Source organism: Choloepus didactylus, chromosome 3 (assembly GCF_015220235.1).
Source record: "Choloepus didactylus isolate mChoDid1 chromosome 3, mChoDid1.pri, whole genome shotgun sequence".
Taxonomy (NCBI): domain Eukaryota; kingdom Metazoa; phylum Chordata; class Mammalia; order Pilosa; family Megalonychidae; genus Choloepus; species Choloepus didactylus.
In genome coordinates this window covers 222,560,103-222,583,099 of record NC_051309.1, presented here as the reverse complement: position 1 = coordinate 222,583,099, position 22,997 = coordinate 222,560,103, and the positions used below count along the sequence as shown (strand labels likewise).

The 22,997-nt window shown below is 38.7% G+C and overlaps 1 protein-coding gene across 1 annotated transcript in view; it reads right to left on the bottom strand.

The window, feature by feature from the left end:
- Positions 1-22,997, bottom strand: part of BAG4 (BAG cochaperone 4) — a 53,113-nt gene that overhangs the window by 19,664 nt on the left and 10,452 nt on the right. The window lies entirely within an intron of this gene.

The window sequence follows — 22,997 nt, the reverse complement described above, 5'->3', positions numbered from 1 at the left end:
AAGCAATAACTGACCATACACATTATGCCAATGTCACCTTACTAAATGATACATAAAGGAATTCTATCTGAACATGATTAGCAAAACCAGAAACATCAGATTTCCCTTTACCCCCTCGAAACACCTCCCTCATTACTAACTAATTTAATTAGTGCAGCGTAATTATAGTTTTTTGCCATAGAGAACTGTATTCACCTATCTCAACAACCTTGGAACTTGAAGATATTACTAATAGAGTTTACCTCAAGCACAAACACCTTCCATACTCAACTTCTTTGCCTTACACTCTAGTTTTCTATAATCCTCTACTCTCTGCTTTGGCTAAACTTTCTGCTGGCAACCTACAGCTAACATAGTATTACAGATTGAATGTAGACCAATTATCACTCCAAGAAATAAATGTCCTCGTAACAATTATCTCTATAGTCTTTCTCTCCAACTCAAAAATTTAATGCACTGATTTGCAATAACCCAAGAAACTCTGATAAGAGACTAGATTAAATCAAAACTTCTCAGTGCACCTAATGTCTGGTTCTATATATACATTTGCTATTCTTTAAATTGAGTAATTGTTCTTTGAACTTATTGTTTAAGTATAGTTTTAAGCTTGAAGAAGATCTTCGAAATTTTTTCCAAAACTTCAAATATGTTTTCACAAAGAAATCCAGTGGCTGCTGTAATCACTGAGAATTTAATTATCACCATCTTATAATGTTTTCAAAGCATGTAATTATTCCACAACATTACTACAAAGTGGGCAAGTACTATCTCCAATACAGAATATAGAAACTTGGAGAAGAGCAGGATTAAAAAAAAATTGTTAGGGGCAAACTTCAGATCCTAACCACCAAGAATCTCAATCAGGAAAATTTCCCTCATTAATGCCCTTCCTGCCTTCCCCTGATTCAGAGGTGAGCGTGTGACCCAAGCCAGACTAATTAATTTTTTCTCTCCAGCAAGAATCTGAACATTGAGTAAAGTGAAAAAAAAAAAAACAAGAATTGAAACTGACTCGATCCAGCAGTGGTAAACCGATACTAAATCCCCAGAACTACTCTGGTTTCTGTTCTTTCTCACCGATTCTGAGGTACCTCACATTTTTACCATCTCCCCAATCCCCCCACCATGTCCTCACTTCCTTTCTCACTCAGTTTCCCAACATCTTTAATCCTTTGCCACTTGTTCCCTCAGATATACTTACCCTGCAAAAACCTAACCCAGTTAGAACCCAATTTATCCACTGAGTCTATATAAGTACTTCAGCTAAATATAAATGGAGAAAAACACAATAAACTGGCTGCACTTTAAATTTATGCCCACAAATCTCAAGTAGGCACTTAGGACTCCCTAGCAATTGTACCACATGACCATAGTAGGTTCATCTTCTCACCCCCTAGAATAACCATTTCACTCCTCCTATTCCTTCAAATCTCCAATATTCTCTTATTCCACCCCTCATTTTACAACTGGTAACTTTATCTTATATTTCAGTTTAAAAAAAAAAAAGCAATCAGACAGAAACTCCACCTTCCTACTTATGAAATCTACCTATCTACACACATCTGTCACTGTCTTCACAGAAAGCACAAATGAAGTGGCCCTGGCACTATAAAAGGCCAGTCCCTCTACTTAGCTCTGGATTCCATCATCTATTACCTTCTCAATAACTTTACTCCTGCAGTTACCTCAATGTTTTGTGGATCATCTAGCTTTGCAGTGGTTTAACTTCCCTTTGCCGCACACCCTCCAGGGCTGAGCAGCAGTCTTGAAGAAGACAGCAGCCCATGTTCACAAGGGAGCAGAGAAACCTTATTCACAAATTATTTCAGATGTCTGTTCTAACCTGTCTGGTGGTGTTTTAGTTTCCCAGGTGCTAAAGCAAATACCATGCAGTGGATTGGCTTAACAACAGGAATTTATTGGCTCACGATTTCAGAGGCTAGAAGGCTTCCTTCCTCCCAGAGTTGGTATCTTCTGGCTGGCCCGCAATTTGGGGTTCCATGGCTTTTCCATATGGCAATGCAGATGGTGGCATCTTCTCCTTTGTGTTACAGATTCCAGTGACTTCCAGCTTCTGACTGCTCCCCATGGCTTCTCTTTCCACATCCAATTTCCTATGCTTATAAGGACTTTAGCAAAGTCAGCAGGGGCATACCTTAACTAATAACATCTTCAAAGGTCCTATTTACAAATGGTTTCCCATAGGACAAGGGGTTGGGACCTGAACATGCCTCTTGTGGGGGACATGATTCAATCCCCAAAAGGTGGCTACCTGAGGAACTGATGCAAAAAGCTTGTCTCTGTTTCACCTACCTCTCAACTCAGGGCCAAAAGGCAGTGAGCACTGCTCAAACATACTGGAGGTGAATGATCAACACACAGCTTCCTGGGGCAAAAGATTACAACTGAGACATATAATACACTGTCTAAGGCCTAAGTAGAAAAGTCAGGGAGAGTTTCTTGGGAAAATTAGGGCAATCAAAAGTAACTTTGTATACTGGGAAATTTAGAAAGCCACATGCATGCCCAGAACAGGACACAGGCTCAGAAAAGAACTGAGAAAACTTTAAGTTTTCACCTTGGGATGATCTCTGTATCAATGCAAGCCTGACTAAGTATTGAAAGAATGCCCCCTGAGAGAGCCAATCTGCAAAGACTGGGAAAAGTGGGTGTTTTAAGTTACACTCTCTTTTGTGGTTGCTGTTGTTAGTGGTTAGCGTTTGTGTCTTTTTAAACTTTTTGCTTCTTGTTTCTTGTTTTTTACTTCTTAACATTCAAGAAATTTGTTTTGAATTGGTTTTCCCTGTGAAAACATCAGCTGAACAAAGGCTAAAATAGCAGCTACTTCAATGCCCACAGTCAACAAGGAATACAGTCTTTCTAAAAATAGATCTGAAATATTACTAAACAACAGACTACCACAGGTTTCAACTCAAAACAATAGCAAAACCTGGGAAAGAAGGAGAATCTGATTTCCAGTTACCATATTATAGACTTCTAATGTCCAGTTTTAAACAAACAAAAAAACCATAAGGCATACAAAGAAATAAGAAAGGATAGTGACTCAAAGGAACAAAATAAAGAAACAGATACCATCCCTGAAGAAGCCCAGACATTGGACTTGCCAGACAAAGACTTTAAAACGACTGTCATACATATACCCAAAGAGTTAAAGAAAAGCATGGCCAAAGAACTAAACGAAATCAGAAAAAGCATATGAACAAAATGAGAATAACAATGAAGAGACAGAAATTATAAAAAGGAATCAAACAGAAATTCTGAGCTAAAAAATACAATGGCTGAAATTAAAAGTTCACTAGAGGGAGGGTGAACATGCAGAAGAAAGAATCAGTGAACTTGAAGTTAGGACATTTAAATTATTCAATCTGAAAGAAAAAAGAATGAAGAAAAGTAAACAGATCCCAAGGGACCTGTGGAACACCATCAAGCAGACTAACATACACATTATGGTAGTCACAGAAGGAAAAGAGGGAAAGGGGTAGAAAAATATTTGTAGAAATAATTACTGAAAACTTCCCAGATATGACAAAAGACAAATATTTACATATCTGAAAACCTCAGTAAACTCCAAAAAGAGATCAACACCGAAACACAATATAATCAAAGACATAGAGAGTCCAAAGACAGAGAAAATCTTGAAAGCAGAGACAGAGAAGCAATTTGCCACATACAAGCAATTCTCAACATTAACAGATAATTTATCATCAGAAACAATGGAAGACAGAAGGCAGTGGGATGACATGTTTAATGTGCTAAAAGGAAGAAAGAAAGAAAAACTATCAACCAGGAATTCTATAACAGGCAAAACTGTCCTTCAAAAATGAGAGAGAAAAAATACTCATGGATAGAAAATGGCTGAGGGAGATTATTACCCTACAAGTAACGCTAAAGAGTCTCCTTCAGGTTGGAATGAAAGGACATAGAGAATAAATCAAAGCCATAAGAAGGAATAAAGATCATCAGTAAAGGTAACTACATGGACAAATGTAAGAGCCAATATTGTTTTCACTTTTATTGCAAATCCTCCTTTTGTTTCCTACATGACTTAAAATACAAATAGATTTTTAAAATTATAAATTTATGTTTTGGACAGAGTGTGCAAAAATGTAAATCATAACAGTATAAAGGAGAGAGGATATATTGTATAGCAACACTTTTCATATGCTAAAACAATTAAGGTACTATCATTTCAAACTAGATTGTTATAAATTTATAATGTAGAGTGTAATTCCTATGGTGAACCACTAAAAAAAATCTAAAATAAAACAAAAAAGGAAACAAGAGGGAATCAAGAAGTTTCACTCCAAAAAAAATCAACTACGCAGAAAAGAAAGCAGTAACAGAGGAAAAGAGGGACAAAAAAGTAAACATAGAGAAAACAAGTAGCAAAATGGCAGACTTAAGTACTTCCTTACCAGTAATTACTTTAAATATAAATGAATTAAATTCCACAATCAAAAGGCAGAGATTGGCAGAATGGACTTAAAAACATGATCCAATTACATGCAGTCTACAACAGACTACCTTTAGGTCCAAAGATACAGAAAGGATGGTAAAAAATATTTCAGGCAAATAATCAGCAAAAAGAGAGCTAGGGTGCTGATACTAACGTCAGACAAAATAGCTATTAAACTGAAAAAGATTATGAGAGACAGGGAAGGATATTATATATTCAATTCATCAAGAAGGTATAACAATTATAAACATAGAGGCACTGACCAACAGAGCCCAACAAAGGAAAAATTGACAGTACTGAAGGGAGGAATACATAGTTCTACAATAATAGTTGGATACTTTAATAAACCACTCTCAATAACTCATAAAAAGCTAAATAGAAGGTGAATAAGGAAAGAGAAGACCTGCAAAAACTATTAAACAATTAGACCTAATGGATATATATGTAGAATACTCCACCCAGGAACAGCAGAATACACATTCCTCTCAAGGGCACATGAATCATTTTCCAGGGTAGACCATAGGTTACAACATAAATCAACTTATAATAAATTTAGAAATATTGAAATAATAAAAAGTATCTTCTCGGACCACAATGAAATAAACACAGAAATCAACAATTGAAGAAAAAACGGAAATTTTACAAATATATGGCAATTAAATAACACACTATTAAATAACCAATGTGTCAAAGAAGAAATCATAAAGGAAATTAGGAAATATTTTGAGAAGAATGAAGATGAAAATACAACACACCAAAACATGAACTGTGGCAAAGGCACTGTTCATAGGGAAATTTATAGCTTTAAATGCTTACATTAAAAAGAAGAAAGGAAAACACACAGCTAACATCGTACTCAACGGGGAGAGACTGAAAGCTTTCCCTCTAAGATCAGGAACAAGACAGGGATGCCCACTATCACCACTGTTATTCAACATTGTGCTGGAAGTTCTAGCTAGAGCAATTAGGCAAGAAAAAGAAATAAAAGGCATCCAAATTGGAAAAAAAGAAGTAAAACTTTCACTGTCTGCAGATGACATGATTCTATATGTGGAAAAATCCAGAAAAATCTACAGCAAAGCCAGAGCAAATCAATGAATACAGCAAAGTGGCAGGCTACAAGATCAACATGCAAAAATCTCTAGTGTTCTTATACACAAGTAATGTACAAAAAGAGGAAGAAATTAAAAAAAAAAATTCCATTTACAATAGCAACCAAAAGAATCAAGTATTTAGGAATAAACTTAATGAAGGCCGTAAAAGATCTACACAAAGAAAACCACAAGAAACTTAAAAAATGGAAGAACATACCATGTTCATGGATTGGAAGACTAAATATAATTAAGATGTCAACTCTACCTAAACTGATTTATACATTCAATGCAATACCAATTAAAATCCCAACAACTTCCTTTGCAGAAATAGAAAAATCAATAACCAAATTTATTTGGAAGGACAAGGTGCCCCAAATAGCCAAAAATATCTTGAGAAAGAGAAACGAAGTGGGAAGTCTCACACTACCTGACTTTGAAGCATATTACAAAGCTACAGTGCTCAAAACAGCATGGTACCAGTATAAGGACAGAGATACCGACCAATGGAATCAAATTGAGTGTTCAGAAATAGACTCCCGCATCTACTGACAATTGATCTTTGATAAAGCAACCAAGCCAAAGCAACTGGGACAGAGCAGTCTCTTTAATAACGGTGTTTGGAGAAATGGCAATCCATTTCCAAAAGAATGAAACAGGGCCCCTATCTCACACCTTATACAAAAATGAACTCAAAATGGATCAAAGGCCTAAACATAAGTGCTAAGACCATAAAACTCTTCGAAGAAAATGTAGGGCACTATCTTAAAGATTTTGTGATAGGTGGTGGTTTCCTAGACCTCACACGCAAAGTGTGAGCAACCAAAGAACAAACAGACAAATGGGATCTCCTCAAAATCAAACACTTTTGTACATCAAAGGACTTTTTTAGAAAAACAAAAAGGCAGCCTACACAATGGGAGACAATATTTGGAAACCATGTATCAGATAAGAGTTTAATATCCCGAATATATAAAGCAATCCTACAACCCAACAAATGAAAGACAAACAACCCAATTAAAAAATGGGCAAAAGACATGGACAGACACTTTTCTGAAGAGGAAATACAAATGGCTCAAAAACATCTGAAAAAATGCTCAACTTCACTGGCTATTAGGCAAATGCAAATCAAAACCACAATGAGATATCATCTCACACCTACCAGAATGGCCAGTATCCAAAAAAACAGAAAATTACAAGTGCTGCAGAGGATGTGGAGAAAGAGGCACACTTATTCATTGCTGGTGGGAATGTAGAATGGTGCAACCACTCTGGAAGACAGTGTGGAGGTTCCTCAGGAAGCTAAGTATAGATTTGCCATATGACCCAGCTATTCCATTGCTAGGTATATACTCAAAGGAAAAAGAAGAAAGGTCTCAAACCAAAGCCTTAGCCTCACACCTGGAAGAACTACAAAAAGAACAGCAAACTAAACCCAAGGTGAGCCCAAGGAATGACATAACAGAGAAGAGAACAGAGAAAAATGAAATAAAGAATTAAAAAAAAAAAAAAAACAGAATCAACAAAATAAAAAGTTGGTTCTTTGAAAACATCAAGAAGACCAACAAAGCTAGGTTAAACAGAGAGAGCATGCAAATAACTAAAATGAGAAATCAAAGAAGGTACACTACTATCAATCCCACAGAAATAAAAAAGACTAGATGAGGACACGAGGACAATATGAGCAATTATATGCCAACAGCTTTATCCATTTAATCTAGATAAAACCTAGATTAAATGGATAAAGTCTCAGAAACACTCAAACTACCTACACTGACTCAAGAAGAAACTGAAAACATCAACACACTAATAACCAGTAAAGAGATCCAATCAGTAACCAAAATCTTCCCAACAAAGAAAAGCCCAGGGAAAAATGGCTTCACTGGTGAATTTTTCCAAACATTCCAAGAAGCATTACCACCAGTCCTGCTCAAACTATTCCAAAAATTGAAAAGGGAGGAACACTTTCTAACTCATGCTATGAGGCCAGCATCACCCTAATACCAAAGCCAGAGAGAGCTATCACAAGAAAGGAAAATTACAGATCAATATCCCCTACGAATATAGATGCAAAAATCTTCAACAAAATACTAGCAAACCAAATCCATCAACATATTCTAAAAGAATTATACACCACGATCAAGTGGGATTTATCCCAGGAATGTAAAAGTGGCTCAAAATAAAATAACCAATTAATGTACACACATTAATATAAAGAGGGGGGAGAAACTAATAATAAGCTTGATTAATGAAGAAAAGGCATCTGACAAAATCCGCACACCTTCTTGCAAAAAATATCCTGACAACTAGGAATAAAAGGGAATTTCCTCAACATGATAAAGGACATATATGAAAAACCCACAGCTAATGTAACATTAGCTTTCCACCTAAGATCAGGACAGGACAAGGATGCCCACATTATTTAACAGTGCACTGTAAGTTTGAACCAGAGCAATTGGGCAAGAAAAAGAAACAAAAGGCATCCAAACTGGAAAGGATTATGTTAGGTCCTCTCCTTAGGGTCTCATAAGCTGTAATCAAGATGTCAACCAAGCTATGTTCTTATCTGGAACCTCAATTGGGGAACAATTTGCTCCTAAGTTCACTCAGATAGTTGGCAGGTTTCATTTCTTTGAGGTTGTAGCACTGAGAGCCCTGGCTTCTTGCTGACAGCAGTCTAAAGGCCACTTTCAGATCCTAGTGGCCACCTTCAGATCCTAGAGGCCACCTGCAGCTCTTTGCCATGAGGGCTTTCCCAGCAGGGCCGCTTACTTCATCAAGCCAGCAAGGAAAGTCTCCAGAACCATTCTGCTAGGAGTGACATCCCATCACCTTTGCCATATTCTATTCGTTAAAAGCCTGTCCTGCACAAACCTAAGGGGAGGGGATTACACAAAGGTGTGAACACCAGGAGGCAAGGGTCATGGGGGCCACCTTAGAGTCTGCCCACAAAAACATATAAGGTGGGTCTTATTATTTACCCCCATTTTATGGAAGAAAATGCTAGCGATATGTCAGGGAAGGGATGAGTGATGAAACAGCAAGTTAAGGCAAAAAGAAAGACATGAAGGCAGAGGGCACAGCTGAAGGATTCTCCTTTAACCTCAGGAGAGACACCTCAGTCATTGAAGTTGGATGGGAAGGAGGAAAAAGGTGGGCATGCAGACAAGCTTGCAAGATTGAAGGGATATCCTCAGAATTTAATATCCTCAGTGTTTACCCGAAAGATACAGAAGCATAGCCATACAAAGACTTATGTAGAAATATTCATAACAGCCTTATTCCTAACAGCCCAAAACTGGAAACAACTCAAATGTCCATCAACCAGTGAATGAATAAAGAAAAGGTGTCACATGCACACAATGGAACACAATTCAAAACAGCTTTATGAGGAGGCGGGGCAGGATGGCGGACTGGTGAGCTGTATGTTTTAGCTGCTCCTCCAGGACAGTAGGTAGAAAGCCAGGAACTGCGTGGAATGGACACCACAGAGCAATCTGACTTTGGGCATACTTCATACAACACTCATGAAAACGTGGAACTGCTGAGATCAGCAAAATCTGTAAGTTTTTGCGGCCAGGGGACCCGCGCCCCTCCCTGCCAGGCTCAGTCCCATGGGAGGAGGGGCTGTCAGCTCCGGGAAGGAGAAGGGAGAACTGCAGTGGCAGCCCTTATCGGAAACTCACTCTACTGATCCAAACTCCAACCATAGATAGACGGAGACCAGCCACCAGAGAATCTGAGAGCAGCCAGCCCAGCAGAGAGGAGACAGGCATAGAAAAAAAACAACACGAAAAACTCCAAAATAAAAGCGGAGGATTTTTGGAGTTCTGGTGAACATAGAAAGGGGAAGGGCAGAGCTCAGGCGAGCTCAGGCCCTGAGGCGCATATGCAAATCCCGAAGAAAAGCTGATCTCTCTGCCCTGTGGACCTTTCCTTAATGGCCCTGGTTGCTTTGTCTCTTAGCATTTCAATAACCCATTAGATCTCTGAGGAGGGCCCTTTTTTTTTTTTTTTTTTTTTTAATCCTTTTTTCTTTTTCTAAAACAATTACTCTAAGAAGCCCAATACAGAAAGCTTCAAAGACTTGCAATTTGGGCAGGTCAAGTCAAGAGCAGAACTAGGAGAGCTCTGAGACAAAATGCAATAATCCAGTGGCTGAGAAAATTCACTAAACACCACAACTTCCCAAGAAAAGGGGGGTGTCCGCTCACAGCCATCATCCTGGTGGACAGGAAACACTCCTGCCCATCGCCAGCCCCATAGCCCAGAACTGCCCCAGACAACCCAGTGTGACGGAAGTGCTTCAAATAACAGGCACACACCACAAAACTGGGCGTGGACATTAGCCTTCCCTGCAACCTCAGCTGATTGTCCCAGAGTTGGGAAGGTAGAGCAGTGTGAATTAACAAAGCCCCATTCAGCCATCATTTCAGCAGACTGGAAGCCTCCCTACACAGCCCAGCAGCCCAGAACTGCCCTGGGGGGATGGCACTCACCTGTGACATAGCACAGTCATCCCTCAACAGAGGACCCGGGGTGCACGGCCTGGAAGAGGGGCCCACTTGCAAGTCTCAGGAGCCATACGCCAATACCAAGGACTTGTGGGTCAGTGGCAGAGACAAACTGTGGCAGGACTGAACTGAAGGATTAGACTATTGCAGCAGCTTTAAAACTCTAGGATCACCAGGGAGATTTGATTGTTAGAGCCACCCCCCCCTCCCCGACTGCCCAGAAACACGCGCCATATACAGGGCGGGCAACACCAACTACACGCGCAAGCTTGGTACACCAATTGGACCTCACAAGACTCACTCCCCTACTCACCAAAAAGGTTAAGCAGGGGAGAACTGGCTTGTGGAGAACAGGTGGCTCGTGGACGCCACCTGCTGGTTAGTTAGAGAAAGTGTACTCCACGAAGCTGTAGATCTGATAAATTAGAGATAAGGACTTCAATTGGTCTACAAATCCTAAAAGAACCCTATCAAGTTCAGCAAATGCCACGAGGCCAAAAACAACAGAAAATTATAAAGCATATGAAAAAACCAGACTATATGGATAACGCAAGCCCAAGCACCCAAATCAAAAGATTAGAAGAGACACAGCACCTAGAGAAGCTACTCAAAGAACTAAAGATGAACAATAAGACCATAGTACGGGAGACAAAGGAAATCAAGAAGACCCTAGAAGAGCATAAAGAAGACATTGCAAGACTAAATAAAAAAAATGGATGATCTTATGGAAATTAAAGAAACTGTTGACCAAATTAAAAAGATTCTGGACACTCATAGTACAAGACTAGAGGAAGCTGAACAACGAATCAGTGACCTCGAAGATGACAGAATGGAAAATGAAAGCATAAAAGAAAGAATGGGGAAAAAAATTGAAAAAATCGAAATGGACCTCAGGGATATGATAGATAATATGAAACGTCCAAATATAAGACTCATTGGTGTCCCAGAAGGGGAAGAAAAGGGTAAAGGTCTAGGAAGAATATTCAAAGAAATTGTTGGGGAAAACTTCCCAAATCTTCTAAACAACATAAATACACAAATCATAAATGCTCAGTGAACCCCAAATAGAATAAATCCAAATAAACCCACTCCGAGACATATACTGATCACACTGTCAAACACAGAAGAGAAGGAGCAAGTTCTGAAAGCAGCAAGAGAAAACCAATTCACCACATACAAAGGAAACAGCATAAGACTAAGTAGTGACTACTCAGCAGCCACCATGGAGGCGAGAAGGCAGTGGCACGATATATTTAAAATTCTGAGTGACAAAAATTTCCAGCCAAGAATACTTTATCCAGCAAAGCTCTCCTTCAAATTTGAGGGAGAGCTTAAATTTTTCACAGACAAACAAATGCTGAGAGAATTTGCTAACAAGAGACCTGCCCTACTGGAGATACTAAAGGGAGCCCTACAGACAGAGAAACAAGGAAAGGACAGAGAGACTTGGAGAAAGGTTCAGTTCTAAAGAGATTCGGTATGGGTACAGTAAAGGATATTAATAGACAGAGGGGAAAAATATGACAAACATAAACCAAAGGATAAGATGGCCGATTCAAGAAATGCCTTCACGGTTATAACGTTGAATGTAAATGGATTAAACTCCCCAATTAAAAGATACAGATTCGCAGAATGGATCAAAAAAAATGAACCATCAATATGTTGCATACAAGAGACTCATCTTAGACACAGGGACACAAAGAAACTGAAAGTGAAAGGATGGAAAAAAATATTTCATGCAAGCTACAGCCAAAAGAAAGCAGGTGTAGCAATATTAATCTCAGATAAAATAGACTTCAAATGCAGGGATGTTTTGAGAGACAAAGAAGGCCACTACATACTAATAAAAGGGGCAATTCAGCAAGAAGAAATAACAATCGTAAATGTCTATGCACCCAATCAAGGTGCCACAAAATACATGAGAGAAACACTGGCAAAACTAAAGGAAGCAATTGATGTTTCCACAATAATTGTGGGAGACTTCAACACATCACTCTCTCCTACAGATAGATCAACCAGACAGAAGACCAATAAGGAAATTGAAAACCTAAACAATCTGATAAATGAATTAGATTTAACAGACATATACAGGACATTACATCCCAAATCACCAGGATACACATACTTTTCTAGTGCTCACGGAACTTTCTCCAGAATAGATCATATGCTGGGACATAAAACAAGCCTCAGTAAATTTAAAAAGATTGAAATTATTCAAAGCACATTCTCTGACCACAATGGAATACAATTAGAAGTCAATAACCATCAGAGACTTAGAAAATTCACAAATACCTGGAGGTTAAACAACACACTCCTAAACAATCAGTGGGTTAAAGAAGAAATAGCAAGAGAAATTGCTAAATATATAGAGACGAATGAAAATGAGAACACAACATACCAAAACCTATGGGATGCAGCAAAAGCAGTGCTAAGGGGGAAATTTATAGCACTAAACGCATATATTAAAAAGGAAGAAAGAGCCAAAATCAAAGAAATAATGGATCAACTGAAGAAGCTAGAAAATGAACAGCAAACCAATCCTAAACCAAGTACAAGAAAAGAAATAACAAGGATTAAAGCAGAAATAAATGACATAGAGAACAAAAAAACAATAGAGAGGATAAATATCACCAAAAGTTGGTTCTTTGAGAAGATCAACAAGATTGACAAGCCCCTAGCTAGACTGACAAAATCAAAAAGAGAGAAGACCCATACAAACAAAATAATGAATGAAAAAGGTGACATAACTGCAGATCCTGAAGAAATTAAAAAAAATTATAAGAGGATATTATAAACAACTGTATGGCAACAAACTGGACAATGTAGAAGAAATGGACAATTTCCTGGAAACATATGAACAACCTAGACTGACCAGAGAAGAAATAGAAGACCTCAACCAACCCATCACAAGCAAAGAGATCCAGTCAGTCATCAAAAATCTTCCCACAAATAAATGCCCAGGGCCAGATGGCTTCACAGGGGAATTCTACCAAACTTTCCAGAAAGAACTGACACCAATCTTACTCAAACTCTTTCAAAACATTGAAGAAAATGGAACACTACCTAACTCATTTGATGAAGCTAACATCAATCTAATACCAAAACCAGGCAAAGATGCTACAAAAAAGGAAAACTACCGGCCAATCTCCCTAATGAATATAGATGCAAAAATCCTCAACAAAATACTTGCAAATCGAATCCAAAGACACATTAAAAAATCATATACCATGACCAAGTGGGGTTTATTCCAGGCATGCAAGGATGGTTCAACATAAGAAAATCAATCAATGTATTACAACACATTAACAAGTCAAAAGGGAAAAATCAATTGATCATCTCAATAGATGCTGAAAAAGCATTTGACAAAATCCAACATCCGTTTTTGATAAAAACACTTCAAAAGGTAGAAATTGAAGGAAACTTCCTCAACATGATAAAGAGCATATATGAAAAACCCACAGCCAGCATAGTACTCAATGGTGAGAGACTGAAAGCCTTCCCTCTAAGATCAGGAACAAGACAAGGATGCCCGCTGTCACCACTGTTATCCAACATTGTGCTGGAAGTGCTAGCCAGGGCAATCCGGCAAGACAAAGAAATAAAAGGCATCCAAATTGGAAAAGAAAAAGTAAAACTGTCATTGTTTGCAGATGATATGATCTTCTTTTTTTTTTTTTAAATCTTCATTTTATTGAGATATATTCACATACCACGCAGTCATACAAAACAAATTGTACATTCGATTGTTCACAGTACCATTACATAGTTGTACATTCATCACCTAAATCAATCCCTGACACCTTCATTAGCACACACACGAAAATAACAAGAATAATAATTAAAGTGAAAAGAGCAATTAAAGTAAAAAAGAACACTGGGTACCTTTGTCTGTTTGTGTGTTTGTTTCCTTCCCCTATTTCTCTACTCATCCATCGATAAACTAGACAAAGTGGAGTGTGGTCCTTATGGCTTTCCCAATCCCATTGTCACCCCTCATAAGCTACATTTTTATACAATTGTCTTCAAGATTCATGGGTTCTGGGTTGTACTTTGATAGTTTCAGGTATCTACCACCAGCTACCCCAATTCTTTAGAACCTGAAAAGGGCTGTCTATATTGTGCGTAAGAGTGCCCACCAGAGTGACCTCTCAGCTCCTTTTGGAATCTCTCTGCCACTGAAGCTTATTTCATTTCCTTTCATTTCCCCCTTTTGGTCAAGAAGATGTTCTCCATCCCACGATGCTGGGTCTACATTCCTCCCCAGGAGTCATATTCCATGTTGCCAGGGAGATTCACTCCCCTGGGTGTCAGACCCCATGTAGAGGGGAGGGCAGTGATTTCACCTTTCAAGTTGGCTTAGCTAGAGAGAGAGGGCCACATCTGAGCAACAAAGAGGCATTCGGGAGGAGGCTCTTAGGCACAATTACAGGGAGGCCTAGCCTCTCCTTTGCAGCAACAAACTCAGACGCCTTTTAGAGGTGAAATGGTGTGGTGCCAAGCACAAGAATTCTGGACTCAGAAGAGAACTAGGTTTAAATCGCATTTCATCCCCTAATGGCTATTTCCTGATCCTGTTAGCTCACCTCTCAGAAACTTATTTTCCTCATGATAAAATGAGGATAATAATAGCTACCTTATAAAGTCATGAGGGCTAGAGACTGTAAATGAAAAATGCATGGCACCTGCTCAACAAATATAGCAATGATTATTCCTATAATCGGTTGAAAATCAGAATCTTTGAGAATTCTTGTATTTCCTGGATATAGGCAAAAATAATAGGCTGGAGCATCTCCTGGATTGTAACTCTGAGAAATTTAATTTCTGAGGTTTGCCTTTGGATGGGCAGAGCTCCAACCAAGTAGAGGGAACCCTCAAGAGAATCTCATGCATCTTGATTTTTGGTCTATTTGAAGTCTACCATTCTAATTTCTAGAGCAGTAGTCTGTCTTTCTCTATAAACTCCTCTAGGGCAGAGACTGTAAAGAGTTTCCTCTACATTGCTAGAACTGGCACGTAGTATGTACTTAGTAAATGCTAAATAAAATGTATGACTTTGATGAGGTTTTCTATCTCAAACTCTCAGATGATCTGATTATTCTTTTCCAAGTTTCCTCTCATTTCTACTTCGCTGTCTTGCAAACAAACTGCTCCTTTTGTTCAGAATTTGATCCAGAATAGGACCTAGGCATGGCAAATAGCTTTCATCTTGTGAACAAATTCTATGGGGAGAGGATACCAGCACCACCCAATCACCAGTCTGAAAGAATTTCATGGTCAACTAGTGATGACTGTCACACACATTGGAGTGTGGAGCAAGTGTATCAAATATTAGCTCTCTTTTGGGAGTTACTTCTCTTACCTGTTGGGACTTAAATTATTTTTGAATGTTTCTCTTGCATTCCAAAGCTTGGCTGTCTTATGGAAGGGGAGGCTGAGAACACCCCCCCCCCAAGCTCATTCCTTCCTCTCACGTTACCAGAATGTCACTGAAGTAAAGGTTGACCCTCTTGATTCATGAGGAGAGAACAGTAGCCTTGAGGTACCCCTGTTACACAAAGCCAGAGGCTAGGCAAATGTCCTACACATCAGGTCAGTATCTGGTTATGTCTGAGTGAGGAGCAAGCTTCCTAAAGTCTGTCCCTAAGAGTGAGAAGGAAATGTCCAAGGTAACAGCTGAGACAATGCCAACACTTTCATTTTTAGGAAACCCTAGGCTTATTTTGTAATTTTCATTTAAAATCCTTAGTGATGTTGATAGGTTATCTCTCTGACCTTCCATTTTATTTAAAATGGGAATGGAAATGTCAGACTTATTATAAGCACAGTGGGGATAAAGAAGAAAAGTTTTGTTATGGAGTAATTTGAGAGAAGCATTCAATTACTATTGTTGAAAATAACTTAATATTTAAAATAAAAATCAATCATGATTACTGTAAAAAATTCCAACAATACAAAAAAATATAAAGAAGAAATCAACTCAAATCTCACTACCCAGAAATGAGGAGGCATAACATTTTGATAAACATCCTTCCAGGAATCTCTCTTTATAAATAGGCTTATATTTTATATTCATCGGACAAATCATAGGATACCAACAATTTTGTTGACCTATTTTATTTAAACCAACCATATGTTTGTGGACATCCTTTCATGTCAATAACTTTAAATCTACAAAGCAGTTTTAAAACTTTTCATTATGGAAAATTTCAAGTATATACAAAAACATTCATTATATTTACCACTCCTTCAGGTACCTGTTATTTAATTTTGTTTCATCTATACCTTCCTCTGAACTCCACTCCCACTCCACCCCACCAAAGGATCATTTTAAAGCAAGTCCCTAACATCATATCCTTTTGTCTGTTAAATTTTCAATAACAATGCTCTTTTGTTTCACTATTCCACACTGTTTAGTAACCTGGCCTGTTCTGATGACACTTAGGTTGCTTTCTAGTTTTTCACTAAGCACCCCTCTTTTCACTTCTGTGCAAGATGGCTGGGTCGAAGGGATTTACATTTTCCAATTTGATACACATTGCCAAACTATCTCCTTGAACAAATATACTACTTTACACTTCCAAAACAGTTTACGAGTGTGCACTCACCAACTTGTCTATATAGTTGATCTTTGCCAATCTGGTAGGTATGAGATATTTTTGAATTTATATTTCATCAGTAAGTAGGAGTGATTTTTTTTTTCTTTTTAAAGAAAGAACATACCACAGTTGTGGAAATGAGAGGGAAGAAAGAATAGTGCTGGGACTCAAAAGTGATTCAGATCAAATAATTTCCATGAATACCACTTATATCAAGAAGTTCAGGGGAAAGCACTAGAGAAATGCTATTAATCTTCTATATGTAGGGTATATACATTACACTGTAGGATGCTTATAGTAGAAAATGAATGCCCTGCAGATCAAGGAAATAACCTCTTTAAGTTTTGGTGGACAATTGTAACAAAATGTTCAATCTAGAGGAATTATTGCCCATATAAAAGGCATCCAAATTGGAAAAGAAGAAGTAAAACTGTCATTGTTTGCAGATGATATGATCTTATATCTGGAAAACCCTGAGAAATCGACGATACAGCTACTAGAGCTAATAAACAAATTTAGCAAAGTAGCAGGATACAAGATTAATGCACATAAGTCAGTAATGTTTCTATATGCTAGAAATGAACAAACTGAAGAGACACTCAAGAAAAAGATACCATTTTCAACAGCAACTAAAAAAATCAAGTACCTAGGAATAAACTTAACCAAAGATGTAAAAGACCTATACAAAGAAAACTACATAACTCTACTAAAAGAAATAGAAGGGGACCTTAAAAGATGGAAAAATATTCCATGTTCATGGATAGGAAAACTAAATGTCATTAAGATGTCAATTCTACCCAAACTCATCTACAGATTCAATGCAATCCCAATCAAAATTCCAACAACCTACTTTGCAGACTTGGAAAAGCCAGTTATCAAATTTATTTGGAAAGGGAAGATGCCTCGAATTGCTAAAGACACTCTAAAAAAGAAAAACGAAGTGGGAGGACTTAACACTCCCTGACTTTGAAGCTTATTATAAAGCCACAGTTGCCAAAACAGCATGGTACTGGCACAAAGACAGACATATAGATCAATGGAATCTAATTGAGAATTCGGAGATAGACCCTCAGATCTATGGCCGACTGATCTTTGATAAGGCCCCCAAAGTCACTGAACTGAGTCATAATGGTCTTTTCAACAAATGGGGCTGGGAGAGTTGGATATCCATATCCAAAAGAATGAAAGAGGACCCCTACCTCACCCCCTACACAAAAATTAACTCAAAATGGACCAAAGATCTCAATATAAAAGAAAGTACCATAAAACTCCTAGAAGATAATGTAGGAAAACATCTTCAAGACCTTGTATTAGGCGGCCACTTCCTAGACTTTACACCCAAAGCACAAGCAACAAAAGAGAAAATAGATAAATGGGAACTCCTCAAGCTTAGAAGTTTCTGCACCTCAAAGGAATTTCTCAAAAAGGTAAAGAGGCAGCCAACTCAATGGGAAAAAATTTTTGGAAACCATGTATCTGACAAAAGACTGATATCTTGCATATATAAAGAAATCCTACAACTCAATGACAATAGTACAGACAGCCCAGTTATAAAATGGGCAAAAGATATGAAAAGACAGTTCTCTGAAGAGGAAATACAAATGGCCAAGAAACACATGAAAAAATGTTCAGCTTCACTAGCTATTAGAGAGATGCAAATTAAGACCACAATGAGATACCATCTAACACCGGTTAGAATGGCTGCCATTAAACAAACAGGAAACTACAAATGCTGGAGGGGATGTGGAGAAATTGGAACTCTTATTCATTGTTGGTGGGACTGTATAATAGTTCAGCCACTCTGGAAGTCAGTCTGGCAGTTCCTTAGAAAACTAGATATAGAGATACCCTTCAGTCCAGCAATTGCACTTCTCAGTATATACCCGGAAGATCAGAGAGCAGTGACATGAACAGATATCTGCACACCAATGTTCATAGCAGCATTATTCACAATTGCCAAGAGATGGAAACAACCCAAATGTCCTTCAACACATGAGTGGATAAATAAAATGTGGTATATACACACGATGGAATACTACGCGGCAGTAAGAAGGAACGATCTCGTGAAACATATGACAACATGGATGAACCTTGAAGACATAATGCTGAGCGAAATAAGCCAGGCACAAAAAGAGAAATATTATATGCTACCACTAATGTGAACTTTGAAAAATGTAAAACAAATGGTTTATAATGTAGAATGTAGGGGAACTAGCAATAGAGAGCAATTAAGGAAGGGGGAACAATAATCCAAGAAGAACAGATAAGCTATTTAACGTTCTGGGGATGCCCAGGAATGACTATGGTCTGTTAATTTCTGACGGATATAGAAGGAGCAAGTTCACAGAAATGTTGCTATATTAGGTAACTTTCTTGGGGTAAAGTAGGAACATGTTGGAAGTTAAGCAGTTATCTTAGGTTAGTTGTCTTTTTCTTACTCCCTTGTTATGGTCTCTTTGAAATGTTTTTTTATTGTATGTTTGTTTTCTTTTTAACTTCTTTTTCATACAGTTGATTTAAAAAAGAAGGGAAAGTTAAAAAAAAAAAAAAAGAAGAAAAACAAGGGAAAAAAAAAGATGTAGTACCCCCTTGAGGAGCCTGTGGAGAATGCAGGGGTATTCGCCTACCCCACCTCCATGGTTGCTAACATGACCACAGACATAGGGGACTGGTGGTTTGATGGGTTGAGCCCTCTACCACAGGTTTTACCCTTGGGAAGACGGTTGCTGCAAAGGAGAGGCTAGGCCTCCCTATGGTTGTGCCTAAGAGCCTCCTCCCGAATGCCTCTTTGTTGCTCAGATGTGGCCCTGTCTCTCTAGCTAAGCCAACTTGAAAGGTGAAATCACTGCCCTCCCCCCTACGTGGGATAAGACACCCAGGGAAGTGAATCTCCCTGGCAACGTGGAATATGACTCCCGGGGAGGAATGTAGACCTGGCATTGTGGGACGGAGAACATCTTCTTGACCAAAAGGGGGATGTGAAAGGAAATGAAATAAGCTTCAGTGGCAGAGAGATTCCAAAAGGAGCCGAGAGGTCCCTCTGGTGGGCACTCTTATGCACACTTTAGACAACCCTTTTTAGGTTCTAAAGAATTGGGGTAGCTGGTGGTGGATACCTGAAACTATCAAACTACAACCCAGAACCCATGAATCTCGAAGACAGTTGTATAAAAATGTAGCTTATGAGGGGTGACAATGGGATTGGGAAAGCCATAAGGACCACACTCCACTTTGTCTAGTTTATGGATGGATGAGTACAAAAATAGGGGAAGGAAACAAACAGACAAAGGTACCCAGTGTTCTTTTTTACTTCAATTGCTCTTTTTCACTCTAATTATTATTCTTGTTATTTTTGTGTGTGTGCTAATGAAGGTGTCAGGGATTGATTTGGGTGATGAATGTACCACTATGTAATGGTACTGTAAACAATCAAAAGTACGATTTGTTTTGTATGACTGCGTGGTATGTGAATATATCTCAATAAAATGAAGATTAAAAAAAAACAAAAAACAAAAAAAAACAAAAAACAGCTTTATGAGGTATAATTTACATTCCATAAACTCACCCATTTTAATTGCACAATTCAGTGATTTTTAGTGTATTTACAGAACTGTGCAACCACCTCTGCATTCTAATTTTAGAACATTTCTATCACTTTACAAAGAAATCTTGTACCCATTTGCAGTCACTCCCAGTTCCATCCCCAGCCCTTGGCAACCACTCATCCATTTACTGTCTCTATAGGTTTGCCTTTTCTGGACATTTCCTATAAATGAAATCATACTACATGTACTCTTTTGTGTCTGGCTTCTTTCGTTTGACATGGTGTTTCTGAGATTCATCCATGTTTCAGCTTATATCAGTGGTTTGTTCCTTTTCATCACGGAATTGTGTTCTGGAGACTTTCCTTGCTGGTTTGATGAAGTAAGCGGCCCTGTTGGAAAAGCCCTCATGGCACGGAGCTGCAAGTGGCCTCTAGGATCTGAAGGTGGCCTCTAGGATCTGAAGGTGGCCTTTAGACTGCTGCCAGCAAGAAGCCAGGGCTCTCAGTGCTACAACCTCAAGGAAATGAATCCTGCCAACTATCTGAGTGAACTTAGAAGCAAATTGTTCCCCAGATAAGAACATAGCTTAGTTGACATCTTGATTGCAGAGGACCTAACTCCTGAGCCACAAAAGCTGTAAGACAATAAATGTGTGTTGTTTTAAGCTGCTAAAAAAAAAAAAAAAAAAAAAAATCAGTGGTTTCTCTATACACTAGGAGTGAACATCAAGAAAAATATTCTATTTACAATAGCAACCGAAAGAGTCTAGTATCTAGAAATAAATATAATTGAGGATGCAAGGGACTTTTACACCACACAAAAAAACTACAGAATTTTGCTGAATGAAATTAAAGACGACCTAAATAAATGGAAAGATACTCGTGTTCATGGACTGGAGGACTAAACATTAAGATGTCAATTCTATTCAAAGTGATTTAAAGATTTAACAATCCCAATCAAAATTCCAACATCCCTCTTTGCAGAAATGAAAAAGCCAATCTTCAAATTTATATAGAAGGGTAAGATGTCCCAAATAGCCAAAACCATTTTTAAAAAGAACAAAGTTGGAGGACTCACACTTCCTAATTTTACAACTTGTTACAAAGTTGTTGTTGTTGTTACAGTAATCAAACCAGTGTGGTCCTGGCACAAGGACAGACACATAGACCAGTGGAAGAGAATTGAGAGTTCAGAAATAAACCCTCGTTTCTATGGCAAATTGATTTCTAATAAGGGTGCCAAGTCTACTCTATGGAGGAAAAAATAGCCTCTTCAACAAATGGTGCTGAGAAACTGGATTTTTATATACAAAAGAATGAAGGTGAACCTACCTCACACCATATACAAAAATGAAATCAAAATGGATCAGAGACCTAAATATAAATACTAAAAATAGAAAATTCCTAGAAAAAAACACAGAGGAATATCTTCAGGAGCTTGTTTTAGGCAATGATTTCTTAGACTTTACACCAAAAGCAATAGCAACAAAAGAAAAAAAAGACATAAATAGGAGTTTACCAAATTAAAAACTTTTGTGCAGATCCCAAGGGAGTGCTTTTGGGAAGATGGTGGAATAGAGTTGCAGGGCTAACTCCTCTTCCAAAAACAGCTAATGGACAGGCAGAAACTGTCCAAAACAGTGGTCCTGGGGATCCAGAGACTAGGGAAGTACCACAGCATCCAGGGAAGAGCAGGAGGAAGAGACTGAGAAACTGCAGTCAAAAACTGTGAGTAACTTGAGTAGCCAGGGCTCCTGGCACCCATCTCCCCCCTCGAGCCAAGCAGCTTCAGGTAAGCCTGGTTCCTGCCTGGCGGGCTGCTGGGACTGGAAGGGCAGCAGAAGCCCTCCACCCCAAGAACAGAGGGGGACAAGGCAGTACTGATGTAACTTTTGACCAGCGAATTTAGACCCTCTGCTTTAGCCTGTCCTGTAAGGCACTGGCCTTGCCATTGTTTCCACCTGAATCAGAGCCACCAGAGGGCTAAAAATAGTTGGACTTCTTAGGGCTGCTGGGAATAAGTTGCCAAAAAAGCACCATCTGCTGGTCAGGCCAGGAAAGTGTGTCTTCAGGGAGCTGTCAAAAAAGCTTCTTGGCTTCTAAGCAAAGAGCTGCTCTGCAAACCAGGAAAGTGCATCCTTGGGGAGCTGAAATAAAGGCTTTCTGGCATCTTTCCTGACCCTCTCCCCAGAGTCCTTCGGAACTGGTCTGCGCCTACAGTGTGGGTCCCTAACCCTGGTAAGGCTGGGAAATACTGAGGAGACAAAGGTCAAAAAAGAACCTTAAAACAAACCCAATCAACAACAAAATCCTAGATGAGAGAAAAACTGACCTTCGGAATAATCTGATCAAGACAATCAAATGCTGAGATACCAGCAAAAACTTACAAGCCATACTAAGAGACAAGAAAATTTGACCCAGTCAAAAGAACAGGAAATTTAGGGTTATAAATAGGAGGCTGAGCCTCCTACAATTACACTTATGAGGCACCTCCAGGCAACCTCTTTGTTGCTCAGATGTGGTCTGCTTTTCTCTAAGCAAATAAGTTCATTAACTGCACCCCTCACCAGACGACCACCACCATGAGGGATATGATTCCTAGGGGAATGAATCTCCCTGGTGATGTGTGACATGATTCCCAGGAATGAGCCTGTCCCTGGCAGCAAGGGACTGAAAATGCCTACTTGACCAAAGGGGGAGCGGGCAGAGAATGATAACAAGCTGAGGTCACAGGGGTTGAGAGATCCCAAATAAGTCACGAGGCTATCCTGGAGA